The sequence below is a fragment of the Furipterus horrens genome, unplaced genomic scaffold (assembly GCF_987537825.1).
Source record: "Furipterus horrens unplaced genomic scaffold, mFurHor1.1.pri manual_scaffold_8, whole genome shotgun sequence".
NCBI lineage: Eukaryota > Metazoa > Chordata > Mammalia > Chiroptera > Furipteridae > Furipterus > Furipterus horrens.
The window spans coordinates 97,695,767-97,711,957 of NW_028327178.1; positions in this window are offsets into that span (position 1 = coordinate 97,695,767).

Sequence of the window (16,191 nt, forward strand, 5' to 3'; positions counted from 1 at the left end):
CAACCCAGGCATGTGTCCTGACCAAGAATCGAACGGGTGATTTTTTGCTTTGTGGGACAATACCCAACAAATTAAGCCATACCAGTCAGGGCCTGATGGGCTTCCTGATGAGTAAGGGAAAGAAAAGGAAAAAGGAAGCAGAAAAATGAACCCCACTGACTGAGGGGGCCGCCATAGTTCAGAGAACTAGGATTTGTGACCCTATCCTGATTCTAGATATGACCTATGGTGATCAAGGAAGTCAAGAGCCTGACTCATGGATGGTCTCTTCAGTCTGTAACACAACAACACTTTGCTTGGCTTGAAACGGTCAAGTACTATTTCTAGTCTTTGCTTCAAGTTGTAAGAGCACTTAGACATCATCTAAGACATTAAGTCTCAAAGTGTGGGCCCTGGACCAGCTTCATCAGCATCACCTGAGAACTTGTTAGAACTACAAAATCTTGGGCCTATTAAATCAGAAATCATCAAGATTTCTGTGTTTTAATCCAGGGATTTATGTTTGAACAGGCCCTCCAGGTCACTCTGCTGCAAGCTTAAGTTTGAGAATTATAGTCCCGGTTCTTGAACACTCAAAGTGTGGGCCCAAGCACAGTGCCATCAGCAGCAGCTGGGAGATTGTTACCAAGGCAACATCTCAGGCCACACCCAGACCCACTGAATCAGAGCCAGCGTTTTAATAAGATCCCAGGTGATTTGCATGCACACTAAATTCTCAGTGTCATTAATGCAAGTCTAAATACCCACATTCACTGTTGACAAGAGACAAAATGACTTAGTGGATGTCCCATTAATTAGTGGTAGAACTAGACTGCTATTACTCCTGCTTATTTTAATGACCAACATTTATTGTGTGCTCACTGAGGTCATTTCCTGGGAGCTGCTGTCATCTGTCTCACTATTTATATGCTCTAAAGAGGGCTTACTATATGCCTGGCATTAGCTCCCTAGTTTTTCCCATTTATACTTCTGAGGTAGGTGCAGGAGAAATCATCTTATTTAGAATGAATCTCTGGCTAGATAACTGAAAAAGTCAATTATGGTGGGAAATCCCACCTTAAATATTTAATTTGAACTTAAACATAGAAGTTTATGTGCATGCAGCTGTCTTTTGATGTGGGGGGTCAATGTCTTATCCTTGAATACCCACCTTTTTTCTTTTTTACCTTAAGTTCCCATATCTTTTATGATACCTAGTTTGGCTTTCTTTGGAGTGGGCAAAAATGTAAGGTGTGAAGAAATCTTAGGGCAGAATCTTTCTGGAATTTTATTTTTCTCAAACTTCTATAAATTAAAAAAAAGTGATTCGCAGCCATGGCTAGTTTGGCTCAGTGGATTGAGCACCAGCCTGTGAACCAAAGGGCCTCTGGTTCAATTCCCAGTCAGGGCACATGCCTGGGTTGTGGGCACACAAGAGGCAACCACACATTGATGTTCCACTCCCTCTCTTTCCTACTCCACTCTCTAAAAATAAATAAATAAACTCTTTAAAAAAGTGATTTGCGAAGTATTCAAACGCAGTTTTCATAGACACACTGAATCCTATATGATAATTAAAGTCACGATTACAGTAAACAAGCATAACTGGTATAAGCCTGGAACCAGTGCAAAAGGAAACAACCCAGCTACTAGAAGCAGAAGTGAGCAGGTGTGCTGCAGAATAGCACACTAGCCCCCGAACATTCTATGCTGTGGGTCCCCATCAGCATGTCTTACATACGAAGCAGAGAATGGAGGTCCAATGGCCAACAGTTGAACTCTTAGCCCCATGTTATTACTCTCTGTGAGGTTTAGAAAAGACCTCAAGGACTCAAGGACTCAAGGACTTCTCAAAGTCACACTGCTAGGAGCTGTGATGCAGACCCAGGCTGGCTGAATGAATTCTGAGTCCCTTTGGTGTTCCCCTGATTGTCTTTTTGGTAAAAAAATTTTTTTATATGATCAGTCATTTTATCTCAACAAATTATCAATACCCCTCTCCTTTATATCTAATTATGACTACTTCTCCAACACACTCTTCTTCCTGTACTCTCCCTGCTTCGGCAAGAGAACTTGGTGTCCCTGACAGATGATGAAGCAATTGAAATGGGTGCATTAATTGATTTAAATGCTCAAGTGTCAATATTCTCTGACAAAACATTGTCAATGTACTAGCTCATGGCAGAGGACCCGTTAATGGGGAAAGTAACTGCAGAGGGGGAGTCAGTGAAACTGAAATTTTAGCTGAATCCCTTGAAAAAGTATCCATGGGCAGCATGTGTTTCCTTCCCCCACCTTCCCCCCAAGCCAAGTTTCCACAGCAATACATACATACTTCTTCTGTAAAGTGAAATGCCATACCTGAGGCCCTGGTTCTGGTATTATTTTTCTGCCTCATCTCTTTCTGTGTGATTTGTTGCAAGTTACTGGGCTTCTATGCGCAATCTGTAAAATGGGAATAAGAATAGTATTTGTCTACGTAATCGGGCTACAGAGAGGTAAAAAGGAGATGCTCTGTATAATACTGGCACTTGTAAATTTTCAATAAATGGTAGCTATTGTGGTTTCTCCAATCCCTGTTCTCCAGGGAAAATGTAAAAGGCTTCATTAGATAGGGTTAAGGGCAAGCATTCTGCTTTAGTGCTTTGGCTCTTGTGATCCTAGCCCAGTGCCGAGGACCAGCCAATGCTTGAAAAAGATTGGTGGAAAGTTGAATAAATGAATCTTGGGTCAGTGGTTGTCACTGCTCTGCTTCTGCATCTTGCAATGGTCTATGTGATAAGGGTTGTGTGGTTGTATCAAAGCCTTTCACACTTCGGCAGTTTCAAAGAATTCTGCATCTGCAATAGCTTATGGCCTTCATATTTTCAGGTACAGACTTTCTCTGAACTATGTTTTAAAGGGATCATGTGGTCCTCTAATATTCTTAGCAAAATGCCTACTGATGGTTGCTGGTAGAAATGGCACATGGCTCACAAGGTTTACTGCTCTGTTTTGTTTCTTGGATCTGGGTGCCCGTGATGTGACAGCTATGTCTCTCTGCTTCCTCCGAGTCCCACTGTGGTTTGATAGCCTCTGGATTTTGGGCAGAAACAGTAACTTCTAGATTGGTCATCAACTAAAGAAGTCTCAGCTCTCACTGCAGGAGTCTTCAAGCTATCATAAAAGTGATGGACACGTGATGGTTGGGAAAGAGAAGTTCCAGAGGTGACCAAGCAGAAGCAGGTGCTTTTGCAAAACAGTGCTGGGACAGATGAAGGAAGCAGAGGCAGAGCACCTGAGCACCTTGGAGGTGTGTGCTTGTGTCTTGGTGCAGTTCTGACTTGGAGTTGACTGGAAGAGCACCCGGATGATGGAACACAGGCTGGGTAAATATGTGGGCATCTGGGGATCCCCTGCAGGGCTTATCTTAGGTGTTGGTGCCAAATGCCTTCCAGGTGCCTCCCCACTCCTCATATTGCCTCTTCATTCCTTCCCACCCTGCTCTTTCCTCAGGAGGCCAACTCTTAGGATCTGACCAGCAGGTTCCTGTGCCTGCCGGCTTCAGCCAGGTGTCTCCTGTCAATAGGGAGGGAGGGAGGAGACATGCCTCAGGCTGACCGCGCCTTTCAGCTGAAGGTCGGTGTTCCTCCCAAGGTGGCCCCTTTTCCATGACTCTCCTTCCAGTTCTGGTACCTGCCCTCCCATCATCATTTTGAGCCTAGAAAGGGTAACGACCACACCAATTCTAATTCCGGGATACTGCACTGTCCTTTGTGGCTTCCCTACAACCTGCCCACACCTGGGTAAATGGCCCCTTTCTTCAACCCTCCGCTAATTATCCGGCAGGAGTGTGTCTGCTGCGTTATGCCGGAGCCTGGCTGTTACAGTCTCAAGTTGCTCTGCTTCTGCGGGAGGACGGTGGTACCTGGGAGGCAGGAGTCGGTAAGAGATAAAAATAGCACGGTCCGTATGTAAGAGAGGAGGTTTCGCTTGCAAGCAATAGGAAATAATTGTGGCTAATTTAAGCAGAAAAGAAATGTATTGAGAGGATAGGGAGCGGCTTCATAGAAAGAATTTGGAAGGCTGAGGAGCAGGCAGGCGGCTGGGCAGCAGGGACCACGGGGATATTCTGGTTAGGACTTGGCTGCAGGTTCCCGTTGTGCTGGGCCCCCACTGGGCCCCCGGTGCTGTGGACGCCTTCTCAACTGCATCTGCATCTTTGCATCACCACCATCCCCGCCAACCAGTGTGCAGAATCCCGGGGGAGAGCATCTTTTGGCGGATACTAGAGCACATACAGCGTCCTAGTAGCAGTAAGGGGGAAGAGAATTTCAAGCTTCGCTCTTCTCCCAGCTTATTCCTGTTTCCGGCTGGAAACCTGCAGCAGACAAGGAGGTTGTCCATGGCTGGCTTCTTCTTCCCTTTTCCTTCCCTACCCCCATAGCTACCCCTAGCTTCTCCAGGGCTGTAATCGAGGGAGAAGGGAGATATATGGTATAGAAAAGGCAAGGTTTTACTTGGCTGGTACTATCATGACCTGGTGTTACTGTTGGGGTCTCTGCCTATTGGACAGACAGCAGGTGTTCAGAGCTGAATCTTGCTCTCATTGATGGAATCTTTCTTCCTTCTGGCTGGCCATCTGGTATTCCAGCCCTTTTCTTGGGATCTCATCCCCTTCCAGGGATTGTTGGGAGAAATCCAAAATAACCCCAGTATGGCACCCCTCCGAGGGCTGCTTAAAACCTATTTTTTCCTTAGCCCTTGTAGAAGGCCAGATCTGTTTGTTCATAATGAAAGCAAGTCAGCTAGCTGGTTTATAGGTGCAAGGTGGCTGCACCTGAATACCCCGAGTCTTTGTCCCCTGGACACCCCTACACAGATCTGTGCTGGACTTGGGTTCCTAAAGACTAGAATCATCTTTACAAGCTCCTAGAGGCGAGCCAAAGCGGAGAGAGCCCAGAAAAGGAAAGCCAGGGCTCTTTCAGGACAGGTGTACTTTGATAAAGAATTCTTAGAATATAAGGATCTCCTTTCATTCATGCCTGTTTCTAAAAGAACAAAGCCTTTTCAGGATATCTCAGGATGTTTAACACTTCTAAGTGTCCACTTGGCCAAGACCCATTGTGCCTCAGTGTGGCTAAATTGACATGTTTTATTTTACGGTAGGTGAACCTTCATTCTGTTTCAGAGGCTTCATTTGCCATTTTGAATAAGCAAATTTTTTTGCTGTGTAGGAGCCCATGTGCTCAGGGCTATTAGTTAATCTCATATTTTTTTCTCAATAAGAAACCTGGATACATGTAAATAAGGTGAACGTCTACAGCTTAAGGATCTGCTACATTAAACCAGAACCACAGAGTTTGGCATTTGGCTCCAGGTTGTCAGTAAGGGAGAAGGATCTGTCCCACATAATGTTTTATTTTCTTTTTCTTTCCCACCCCACTTTCCCCTGAGCTGTAAAAGGGCAAGACACAGGGCTCGGGAGAAGGATGGAGGTGAGGAAGTTCTCTAGATCATTACCATCATCTGAAAGAAAAAATCTCATTTTTCTCTGATGCTGAATTTTAGAAGAGATTTGCAAGATGTTAAAGGAGAATGAATACATACTTAAAATATTGACTTCATTATGCAAATGGAACCTGGAATCCTGTTAGTGTTGGAAACGTTAGGGGCCTTTGCTGACTGGGTAAACTTTTTTGTTTTCCATCTAAGCCGTTGGGCTCACAGATTACATGTCTATAAGATATTAGAGAAATTCCTTTCTTTTGAAACAAAAATTTATATCTCACCTCAAATCTTTATCATCATCATCATCATCACCATAACCACCACCATCATCACCACCATCATCATCACAATCACCATTATCATCACCATCATCATGTATAATCTTTTCATAAATCTTTCTGTACATCCTTTATTATCTTCTTTGGATAATTTTTAGAAGTAAAATATAAACTTAAAAAAATATTTTTCATTACAGTTCAAAGATATTACAAAACTTCAGAGACTAGAGTATGAAGATTTTTAAAGCTTCTGAAGTGCATTACTCTATTGCCTCTGGCAAGTATAGATTTGCACCCCCATCAGTAGAGTTTGGGAAAGCCCATATCCTGACATTCTGCATATAAGCCTGGACTTTAAACTTTTCTTGTCAATTTGCTGAATGAGCAACGGTGTCAAATTATTATAATTATTATTTTAAATTTCAGGAGTATGACTTCATTTTTTAAATATATTTTATTGATTATGCTATTACAGTTGTCCAAGTTTTTTCCCTTTTGCCCCCTCTCCACCCAGTACCCCCTATTCTGTCTGGCAATCCCCCACTTAGTTGATGTCCATGCATATAAGTTCTTTGGCTACTCCACTTCCTGTACTGTTCTTAACATCCCCATGACTATTCTGTACCTACCAATTTTTACTTCTTAATAACTGTACCTTTCCCCCCATATTCCCCCTTCCCACTCCCAACTGGTAACCATCCAAATGACCTCCATATCTATGATTCTGTTCCTGTTTTGTTTGTTTGCTTTGTTTGTTTTTTAGATTCAGTTGTTGATAGTTGTGAATTTATTGTCATTTTTATGTTCATAGTTTTGATCTCCTCCTTTTTCTTAAGTAAGTCCCTTTAACATTTCATATAATAAGGGCTTGGTGATGATGTACTCCTTTAGCTTTACCTTGTCTGCCCTTCCATTCTAAATGATAGCTTTTCTGGATAGAGTAATCTAGGTTGTAGGCCCTTGCTTTTCATCACTTTAAATACCAGTCCCTTCTAGCCTGCAAAGTTTCTTTTGAGAAATCAACTGACAGTCTTATGGGAACTCCTTTGTAGGTAACTCTCTTTTTTTTCTCTTGCTGCTTTTAAGATTCTCTCTTTATCTTTAACCTTTGGCATTTTAATTATGGTGTGGTCCCTTTTCCATCCATTTTGTGTGGTGCTCTCTGTGCTTCCTGGACTTGTATATCTATTTCCTTCACCAAATCGGGGAAGTTTTCTTTCATTATTTTTTTAAATAAGTTTTCAATTTCTTGCTCTTTCTCTTCTCCCTCTGGCACCCTTATGATGTGAATGTTGGTCTGTTTGAAGTTGGCCCAGAGTCTCCTTATTCTATTCTTGTTTTTTTTGGATTCTTTTTTCTTCTTGCTGTTCTGATTGAACTTTTTTCTTTCTTGTGTTCCAAAGCAGTAATTTGATTCTAGTTTTATCCACTTCACTGTTGGTTTCCTGTAAATTTTTCTTTATTTCACTTAGTGTAACCTTAATTTCTGCTTGGGTCTTTTTTATGCTGCTGAAGTACCCAATGAGTTTGGTGAGTATCTTAATAATCAGTGTTTTGAACTCTGCATCTGATAGGTTGTTTATCTCCATTTTGTTTAGTTTTTCTTCCTGAAATTTTGTTCTGGTTTTTTTTTTTTTTTTAATTTGGGCCATATTTCTTTGTCTCCTCATTTTGGCAGCCTCCCTGCATTTGTTCCTATGTATTAGGTAGAGCTTCTTTGACTCTGTGTCTTAGTAGCATGACCTATTGTAGAAAAGTCCATCCATAGGTTGGATGGGGCAGAGCCTTAGGTAATTGCCCTGGTGGGGGTGGGGGATCAACCCATGTGAACCAGGTTGATGGAATCTCATATACGGTGCCACCGCTCTGTGGCCTCTGTGTTGGGGTGGGCTCAGAAAAGGGACAATGGTTGCTGTCTGGCCTCCGGAGTTTTGTCTGGAAGGAAGCTGTCTGCCGGCACTTGCTCTAATGCCAGACACTTCAGTTTCTCCCTGCGTGCCACTGGTGGCCTTCAAGCTGCTGCTCTGGTACTGGAGCCCAGAGGGAGTGAGTCTGCATAAGTTCTAAGTCTGTTGCACACCCATTAAGGGGAGGTGACTGAGAAGCCTGTAGTTTCTTCTGCTGCCCCAACCCCCACTGGTTTTTACAGCTGTAAGTTATGGGGGCTTATCTTCTTGGCACTGGAACCCTGGGTTGGGGTCCTTTGCTCCTGAGATATCCCTCCCAATTTTTATCTACCACACGTGGGTGTGTGACTGCCTTTCTGTGTCTCCATGTCTTTACCCCCGCTACCTGTCTGAAAGAATGTGACTATTTACATTTTTTGGTTGTGAGACTTTCGTGCAGCTTGATATTCTGACAATTCTGAGTGATGGTTAGTTTATAATTTAGTCGTAATTTTTGCTGTGGTTGTGTGAGGAGGTGAGCTGTGTTTAGTTATGTCTCTTATCTTGACCAGAAGTCTGTGCCAGTGTCAAATTATTGTTTTAATTTTTATTGATTTGATTACTAGGAAAGTCAAACTTTTTTTCATATATTTAGGGGTAATTTGTCTTATTTCATGCATTTTCCAGTCACATACTGCATTCAATTTTATACTGCCCCATTTTCCTTTTTCATGCTAATTTATAAGATGTCTTTAAATATTAAGGATATTAACCCTTTATCTGGCATGTGCATTGCAGTTATTTTTCTCATTTGTCATTTGGCTTCCAATTTTCTTCATGCTGTTTCTTGACATATTGAAATATGACATTTTTATATAGTTAGATCAATCAAGTTTTCACTAATGTTTTTCCTTCCTTAGGTTGCTTGCTTAAAACTCAGGCTTATATAAATCTACATATATATTATTTAACACCTGGGTATTTTCATATCGTACATTTAAGGTCTTCAGTACATCTGGGATTTATTTTGGCATGTGGATGGCACAGATAGTACTTTTTTCCCTTTTCAGATAGTTAAATAATTTGAGCAACAGTTATATATTAAATATAGTTTTTTCCTATTGATTTAAAATGCTGCCATTAGCATACACTAAATATTTATATCTAAGACTTTTTATTGTGTTCATTCATCTGTCTGCTCAATCTTGTACTCCACCCAGTGTTTTTATAATTCAAACTCTATATAGTCTTACCTTTTGGCAATTTCTCCTGTCTCCCATTCTTCCTGTCAGTATTTTCTCTTTTTCCAAAAATTTTGAGCTTTTTTCAAATGTGTAGTCTAGCAGTTAGTCTTTAGAATAATCCTTAGAACTTTTTCAATTGCTTGAAATTTATAATTGATTTGGCATCATTTATATTTTTATGTGACTGAGTCTTGCATCAGGAACATTCTATTATTCTCTCTTCTGTAGGGGGAAGTGTTCCCTCCCTACTGTGGCTTCAATAAAATTTTGATGTTTTCTTCACAAAAGTCTTATGTCTTGCTAATTAAATTTATTCTTAGCTCATGTTTTTGTTGCAATTGTGAATGGGATTGCTTCCTCTCTATTTTCTTACCAGTTGTGGCTTATTTATGGGAAACTACTAGTTTTTTGCATTTGTTTTATAACCACAAAATTTAATGAACTGTTTTATTAGTTCTGATAATTTAAAGTTGCTTCTCTTGAGTTTTCTAAGTGGAAACAGGCATTATCTGCAATAATTATAATTTTGAGTATTTTTCAATATTACTCTTTCTTTCCTCCTTTTTCCTGCCCCTCCCTTCTCTCTCCCCCTTCCTTTTCTTTCTTTTTCTCCTTCTACTACCGGCACTTCTAGGCCAGTGTTAAATAATAATGAGCATCTTTATTGTTCCTGAATAGAAATGTCTCTCATGTTTCTCATCTATTTTGAATTCAAATTATATTTGATAATATTTCATTAGTTATTTTGCAACTATACTAATATGTGAAATTGACCCAAGGCTTTTATTTTTCCTTCTATTTTTGGTTCTCAGTTCTGCTAACTTGAAACAATAGAGGAGGTAGTCTTTTACTTTATTTTCTTCCTGTGCTCTGGAAGAGCTTATTATTATGATACATACCTGCTGTTAGAAAATTTAGAAGACCTACCTGTAAACTGCTTGGATTTTGCACATTTCATGAGGGTAATTAATTCTGTTTCTCCCCAGTTTTATTGAGGTAAAATTGACATAGAGCACTATATAAGTTTGAGGTGCACAACGTAATGACCTGACTTTCATATATTGTGGAATGATTACCAAATACATTTAGTTAACATTCATCATAATTCATTTAAACTGTATAATAGCGTTCCCTTTTCCTGGAGTGATTCTAGTATACTCTGGAGGGCTCCCAGTGTCTGCAGGTGTTTAAGAGAGTCTGCTCCCCTGGCTATAGCTGATTGAGTCTTTTCTTGGACTTTTTGATTTGGAAGTAGGGTCCCTCTCACCCTCTTCTTTTTTATGTGATTGATTCTAATTTAATTTTTTAAAAATTATTTTTAATTCGAGTTGACATGCAATATTATATTAGTTTCAGGTGTATGACATAGTGATTCAATATTTATATACCTTATGAAGTGATCACCATAATAAGTTTAGTAACTGTTTATTACTTTATTGTTGACTATGTTCCTTATGCTGTACATTATATCCCCATGACTTATAACTGAAAGTTTGTACTTCTTAATCCCCTTCTCTTTTTCAACCCATCCCCCCATCCCCTCCTCTCTGGCAACCATCAGTTTGTTCTCTGTATCTGTGAGTCTGTTTCTGTTATCTCTGTTCATTTGTTTTGTGAAATCCCACAATATTTGTCTTTCACTGTCTGACTTATTTCACTTAGCATAAAACCCTCTGGGTCCACCCATGTTGTTGCAAAGGCAAGATTTTCTTCTTCTTTATGTCTCAGTAATATTCCATTGTATATATGTACCATATCTTTAAAAAAAAGTTTTAATTATTGTTTTTCAATTACAGTTGTCTCATGTTTCCCCCATTGCTCCCGCCACCCAGCCCACCCCCTCTCCCACAGTCATACCTGACCCTGTTGCCCATGTCCGTGTGTCATTTATACATATTCCTTGACTAGACCCTTCCCCTACTTATCCCCCTTCTCTCCCTCCCCCTCCCCCCTGATAACTGTTATTCTGTTCCTTGTTCAGTTTTGTACATTTGTTTGTGTTGCTCATTCCACATCTTTTTTATCCATTTCATCTATCAGTGGACAGCTAGGTTGCTTCAGTATTTTGGTTATTGTAAATAACGCTGCAGTGAACATATGGTGCATATATCTTTTTGAATCATTATTTTAATTTTTTAAAAATAAATACCAGAAGTGGAATTGCTGGATTATACTGTAGTTCTATTTTTATTTTTTTGAGGAATTTCCATAGTGGCTGTTCCAGTTTACAATCCCACCAACAGTGCAGGAGGGTTTCCTTTTACAGTATTCTTGCCAACATTTGTTATTTGTTGTGTTTTTGATAATAGCTATTCTGAGAGGTGTGAGGTAATATTTTATTGTGGTTTTTACTTGTATTTCCCAGATAATTTGTGATGTTGAGCATTTTTTATGCATCTGTTGGCCATCTGTATGTCTCTTTTTGAGAATTGTCTGTTTAGATCCTCTTCCCATTCTTAATTGGATTGCTTGGTTTTTTTGATGTTGAGTTGATGAGTTCTTTATATATTTTGAATATTGAAACTTTATCAGATGTATTGTTTGCAAATATCTCCTCTCATTCTGTAGATTGTCTTTTTGTCTTATTGATGGTTTCCTTTGCTGTTCAAAAGATTTTTATTTTGATGTGGTCCAGGGGAAAATCCCTTTTTAATTGTGGGAGGCTTGGGATGAGGAATCAGGAATTACAGCCAAAGTGGATCTTTGCCACACAAAAGACAGTATTAACTAAATACTCTGAAAGAAAAACCAAAAACAAAAAACACAACAATGAAAATGATTGAGAGAGTACTGATAACTCAGTATCTGGTTCCAGCTCTTCCTGACACTCAGCTCTAGGGAGTGTCTCTCATTCTTATTGTTACAAGAGATGCCCCATTATCCTCTTAATAAATTCCTTTGTGTCAAGGTGAGTCTGAATTTCTTATACTTTTATTCATAAGAATATAGGCACTCTTTCTTCAAAATATTTTTTACGTGATTAATGGTTTCCTGGAGTTTTCCAGCTTCTCAAATATTCTTTAGGAAAATATAAATTACTCAAATTAATTTTATTTAGGATTTCAAACTTATTAGCATAGAATGATACATAATGCTTTTTATAATAACTAAAAAAGAATATACCCAGCCTGGCCATGTGGTTCAGTTGGTTGGAGCATCATCATGTACACCAAAAGGTTGCAGGTTCGATTCCCTGTCAGTGCATATACCTAGGTTGCAGGTTCAGTCCCTTGCCTGGGTGTGTACAGGAACCAACCACGTATGTTTCTCTCTCACATCAATATTTCTCTCCCTCTCCTCCCTTCCTCTCTCTCTAAAAAAAATCAATAAACATATCCTTGGGTGAGGATTAAAACAAAAAGAATGTATCCATTATTGTGAAAGATCCTATATACATTTCCCTGTTTCTTTTTATAATCTTTTCTTGTATAAAACCATTATATTATTAGAAACACTGCTTTTCAAAGATTGTATTATGAAAAAAATGGTTTCAATATGACAAAAGAAGATCAGGAGTTGGTTTCAGACCTCACAGTAACTAATTTTTCTTACAGAAATATCAATAATAAAGGTTCACTTATTTTTATTTCCACAGGTATATTTTATTGCAAACTAAAAATGAAAAATTGATTTATCAATACTTACAGAAACAAAGCTGAATGTCTTCTTATTTTCACCTTAAATTTGTATAGGCAGGAGCCTCCCATTCTCCTTGAATCACCTTTGGACTTGACCTCCCACTTTTGCTTGCAGCACAGTTGACAAGAGCCGAGAGTAAAACAGAACCATAGGGTATTAAGACAAATGAACATGTATTGGGTTGGACAAAAAGTCTGTATGCTTTTTTTTTCCATAAAAAAAGACACATTTTTTATTTTCACCATTAACTTTATCGATTTGGATATTTTGAATCTGTCGGCTATCTCCTACATGATATAATGTTGATTGTTCTCGATGTCTCCATTTGATTGCTATCAACTTCCAACTGGTCTGCCTGACAGTGGAGCATCATCTAGCGAGAAATCTCCAGCATGAAACTTTGCAAATCGCTTTTGACACATTTGATCAATCACAACACCTTCTCCATATGCTGCACAAATTTTCTTTTGTTTGTTTCAGTTGTGTTTTTACCTTTCTTGAAATAATGAAACATAACATGCCTAAATGTGTATATTCTTCCATCATCAATGTTAAAATGGCTACACAAAAATTCAGCTATTTTGATAAGGTTTTTTAAAAATGCATGCTGATATGACAGCTGTCACAATAGAATCTAACAAAATTGTTTTGAATAAAGCTCAAGACAACTAAGAACTACCAGAGCCTTATGGAAAAAACCAAACAAAATTTTGGCCAGTCCAATACATTTCTATGATAATATTCAATCACTCAAACAGGACTACTGGGCATTCCTATTTTCAGGCTACAGCTTGTCTAATTCTGAACCAATATTTGTTCTCATAACGTGTATCAGTTAGCTTTTGCTGCATAACAAACCACTTCAAAATGTAGTGCCTTAAAGCCTTGGCCAGTGTGGCTCAGTTGGTTGGAAAATTGTTCTGTATACCAAATAGGCTGCAGGTTTGATTCCTGGTTAGAGCAGGTACCTAGGTTGCAAGTTTGATCCTCAGTCCGGGCACATATAGGAGGCAAACAATTGATGTCCCCTAAACTCTCTCTCCCTCCTTCTCTCTCTTCCTCTCTCTCTTCCTCTCTGTCTCCCTCTCCTCTCTTCTTTCTTTCTCTAAGAGCAATGAAAAAATATCCTTGGGTGAGGATTTAAAGAAAAACAAACTAGTGCCTTAAAAAAATCAGCATGATTTTTTGATTTGACAATTGGGGCTGAATTAAGCTGAGAGGTTCTTCTGGTCTGGGATGAGTGGTCAGCTGCCAGGCCAGATAGGGACTGGTTAACAAAGAGGTGACCTCAGCTAGGATGGTTTGTCTCTGCTCCATGTGCTCTCTCATTTCCTAGAAGGCTTGTCTGGTCTTGCTCACGTTATGGTGGTAGGGCTTCGAAAGAGTAACAGGAAGTGTGTAATGTCTTGAAGCCTAGGCTCAGAACTGCACATGGCACTTCAGAATTACCTTTGTACCTCTATCCAGTTGCTACTCCTTTTTGTCCCCTAAAAGTAGACTGCTATCCTGACTTTCATGATAATTACTTTCTTGCTTTTCCTTTTAAGATTCCCACCTACATCTGTGTACCTAAACAGTAGTTTGGTTTTTCCTGTTGTTTGAACTTTATATAAATGAAATAATGCAATTCATTCTTATTTGTCTGGTTTATTTGGCTTCATATTATCTTTGTGATATTTATTTATGATGTGTAGCTGTAGTTTACTCATTTCAATTTCTGTTTATTTCAGCGTATGAATATACTGCAATTTATTTGTTTATTCTATTACATGAATAGACCATCATTTATTTGTTCATTTGACTACTAATGGGTTGTTTTGGTTTATGGGTCTCTCTAGCTTTCCAGTTAATGGGTTGATAATGGATAAGCAATGAAATGGGGTTAAATGGTTTGTTTCTAGTTTTTGCCTTTTATGAGTAATGCTGTTGTGAACATTCTTATATGTTTCTTGATTCATGTCAGTGTGCGTAGCTAGCAGTGACATTGCTGGGTACGAGTGTCTGAGTGTCTTTAGCTTTATTACCAAACTTCCACAGAGGCCGTACCCATATGCACTTTTGCCAACAGAGAAGGAAATTTTCCAGTGCAGCATCCTTGCCAGTACCTTGGCTTGGCCAAACTTTTGATTTCATTCATTTCGGTGGGTGTGTAGTAGCATCTTCTTTGAATATGCATTCTCTGATGACTAATAAGGTTGAGTATCTTTTCACTTTTTTGCACAGGGGAGGGGAATTTGGATAGTACCCATTCAAGTCTCCTGTACATTTTTCTATTGGGTTGACTATCTTCTTATTAACTTATGGGAGTTCTTTAAATATTCTGTGTTGGAGTCTTTGTTGGTTTTATGTTTATAACTTCTTCTTTGGACTTCTCTTTTTCATGATCTTAATGGTATTTTTAATACACGTAATTCTTAATTTTAATGTAGTCCAACTAACCATTCCTTTTCCTATTTTGTTCACAATTTCTGTGTATGATTTAAGAGAACTTTCTCTACCTTGAGACACTATTCCAGTCTACTTTTCAGTTTCACTAATTTTTGCTCATAACTTTGCTTCTTCCTTGCATTTTTTTCAGGTTTAATTTGCTATTCCTCTTCCAAATTTTTGAGATTGAATTTTTTGCTTATTGATTTTTAACCTGTATTTTTTCCCTAATATCTGAATGGCTTTAGTCATATCCCTCAGATTTTGGTGTATTTTCATTATGATTTAAATAAAAATATTTTCTCATTTTCTTAGTGATGTCTTCCATGACCCATGGGTTGTTAGAAGTAGATTTCTATTTCTAAATTTTCAAACATATGGAAATTTTCTTGCTATTATTGGTTTCTGATTTTAAGTTTAATTCCACTCTAGCCAGAGACCTTCCTTTGCATGATTAAAATCCTTTGAAATTTGCTAACTCTTGCTTTCATCTAGAACATGGTCAATTTTTGTAATGATGGTTCTACGTGTCCTTGTATTAAGACTTTGTCTTGTGTTCGTCTGGGAGAACACAGGCTAAGACATGGCAGTGGAATCTCATTAGGAAGCCTACACTTCATCAATATATGATAATCTTTACTGTCCTGCTTAATATGTTTTTGTGCCTTTAATTTACTTTATCTGATATGAATGTTGTACTACTCTTTTAAAATTTGCATTTGCCTAATACATATTTGCCTTCTTCATGTTTAATATAAAAAGACACTTCATTTGTGTTTCATGAAAACTCTATAATTGGATTTTGTCTTTGACTTAATTTGGGAATTTTTTTCTTTTAATAGTGGGATTTAACATATTGGCATTTATTGCCCAAGCCATTTGATATTACTTCTTTAGCTATGTTTTATGCTTTTAATTTTTATGCCTCGTTATTGTTTTTCTACATTATCATTTACTGTAGAACTATATTTACTTTACATATTTAAAATGTTATTTGGGAAGATGCATTTTAATTAGAGTTGTAGTTTTTATTAAGTTTTCCAAAGCATTTTTAACTGATGGTTTCCTAATTTTTATAACTAAAAATAAAATTATATGTTTGAGTGTTTTCTACTTAATACACAGTATAAGCATGCTTTTATCCTCTTATCTTCAATTTCTTGCATTATATGAACATAATCTAGTATCTTGTATCAGGTTACTCTTTTTAAAGAATAATTCATGACATATGTATTATTTTATAAACAT